The sequence below is a fragment of the Octodon degus genome, unplaced genomic scaffold, assembly GCF_000260255.1.
Source record: "Octodon degus isolate 3935 unplaced genomic scaffold, OctDeg1.0 scaffold00201, whole genome shotgun sequence".
Lineage (NCBI taxonomy): Eukaryota > Metazoa > Chordata > Mammalia > Rodentia > Octodontidae > Octodon > Octodon degus.
Genome location: NW_004524777.1, coordinates 589,137 through 591,838, shown reverse-complemented (window position 1 = coordinate 591,838; position 2,702 = coordinate 589,137). Strand labels below are relative to the sequence as shown.

Sequence of the window (2,702 nt, the reverse complement as noted above, 5' to 3'; positions counted from 1 at the left end):
TAGAATACAATAGAGAACTGAGAAACTAGTTGAGGTATATTTATCCATCTAATGCTTGGCAAATGATATAAAAAACAGATGCTGGAGGAAAGATAAGTTGTTTAACAAGTGGTGCTGAAGAAACCAGCTATTCACAGGAGAAGATAGAATATAGAATCGTATCTCTTACTTTGTACTAAATTACATTGTAAATGAATAAAATAGCATATGTTAAAATAACCAGTTATTCTCCTGAGATACATTAGATGAAATTCTTAAAGAAACATGGATAGCCAAGGACTTAATGTATAGAAGCCCAGTTTCACAAGACTAACATCAATGTCAACCAATTGAGCCATGCCAAAATGAAAAGCATCTTAACAACCAATGAATAGACAATATGTAGAAGGAAAAAAATACTGTTCCACGTTCTTTAAATAGAGTATTGATAGAGAACATATATAAACAGAAGAAAGTTAGACTATCACAACACGAAAGAACCATTTAAAAATGGACAACTGTAGACTGGGCAGGGGAAACTAAGTGCAGAGCAGCATACTGAGCGAATGTCATCCTAAACAGAGAAATACTAAAATGTTTTACTCTAAAATAAGGTATAAGAAATTTCTGACTTTGCCAGTTAAATATAAGACCCAATGCTATTATGGGCTACTGGACTCTTTTAGAATATTTTGCTGAGTTTACACACCTATAATATTCAATAACGGAACTTAGAAAAAATGGGGTATACCGATGAATGTCCATTTTGTATCTGTGTATTCAAAGAGGTTGGGATAGATATATAGTTGCATTCTCTTAATGAATAGAATGATTTGTTCTAATGGTGTTTGTAAATGGGATCACAAGTCCGCATCTTGTAGAGCAATTAACCACTAAGAAGAATATATGCAGTGTATTATTTGTTGAAACTGTCCTTCCGATATGATTTGAAACTGTCTCATTGCTATCTGTTTGTCAATAAAACTTTGGAAAAAAAAATAAGGTATAAGAATAGGATGTCAACTATCACCACTTCTTTTCAATATAGCTCTAGAAACATTACCTGGAGCTGTTAGACAAGACAGAGAAATAAAAGAAAGAATAGGTAAACAAGAAAAACGGCAATTATTTACAGACAACATGATACTCTACTTGGAGGGCCCAGAAAACTCCACAAAGAAACTCCTAGAATTAATAAACAAATTCAGGAGCATAGAAAGATACAAGTTCAACAGCAAAAAATCAATAGTGTTCCTCCACACAGATAGCTGATTTCTTTATAAAGGCAATTCTTTCTTGGGTGAAATGTTATCTCACTGTTGTTTTCATTTGTATTTCTCAAATGAGCACGGCTGTGCAACATTTCTTTTTTTTTTGTTCAAAACACCAACATTTTATTTAACAAAAGCAACAACAGAGAATTCTAAAAATTACAGTATATTTGATATAAAAATAAGGAATTCTCCAAAGTGTGTTGTAGAAACACAAAGTTTAGGAACAGGAAATCCAGAGGCCGTTTGTGTCACACTGCAGTCACCCAGAAGGACAGCTTGTGGTCTCCTGCCAGCACGCACAGTGGGAGTGTCCTGTGCCAGGACAGGCCGGCTTCCACGGCGACCGAGCCTGCGACGATGGGCTGACGGTGCCCTAAGTGGTGAATCTGGAACTGGCTGGCCACTTTGCCCGGGGTAACCCGTGTTTGCAAACAAGCTCTCACTGATCGCGGACCACCTGAACAAGTAAGCTCGGTCCATGTGAACCGGCCTCATCTCTTGAGGATAACTGGACAGAGTGATATCCCTTATCAGTCAATCATTTCCTGCAACTGCCCCAACCTTGAAGATGTTTTGTAAACACCAGTGTGCTGACATTAAAGGTGTCTGTTCTGATTCAAGAGACAAAACAGCCTGATGGGTCATAAAATCGTAAAACCAGATTGCTCCATTCTTCTCTGCCACCATTAGCTTAAAATTCTCCTCAGGATGGCAGCACACACTCATTCCAGGGGAATGAAGAACAAAATGAACTGTTTGCCTTCCTTTCAAGTTCCAAATCCTGCAGGTATGGTCATCACTTACACTTGCAATTTCCTGGCCTACTTTGGGATCAAATGCCAAACTATTGATGAAATCTGAGTAACCTTCTAGAACTTTATATTCATTTTTATCTTGAAGATCTGAAGTAAATAATCTGATTTTCATATCAGAAGCTGATGTACAAAATTTGATGACTGGTGGCAATGAATCAAGTCTAGTCTCTGGGCTCCAGGCTATGCCATAGACTCTCACTCCATGATGAAATGTTCGTAGTGCTTTATACTGAATGCCTTCAATATCGGCTTATTCTTCCTGAAATGTACATATGCCAATCACCACATAATTATTGCCACCATATGTAATTAGATTTCCTGAATCTCCACTTTCAAAGGGATTAAATTCTACCACATGCACAAAATCCTCACAATCCACAGTGTAGGCCGGATTCCTTGCGGCGTCTTGCTTCATTTTGATGTTAAATGATCAGTTCTAAGAATAATTCTTCCACTGGTTAACTTCAAGAAACTGTGGATTACCGAGGCAGCGAGGAAGCGACTCATGCCTGTGCAACATTTCTTCATGTACTTGTTTGCCATTTGTATTTCTTCCTCTGAGAAGTGTGAATTCATTTCAGACACCCATTTCTTGATTAGGTCTTTGTATTTTGGGGGCCTGATTTTCCTCAGT

General features: G+C 37.6%; 1 pseudogene; it reads right to left on the bottom strand.

Annotated features, from left to right (window-relative positions):
• Positions 1–1,501: 1,501 nt before the first annotated feature.
• LOC101567725 lies at positions 1,502–2,571 on the bottom strand (annotated as a pseudogene).
• Positions 2,572–2,702: the final 131 nt, after the last annotated feature.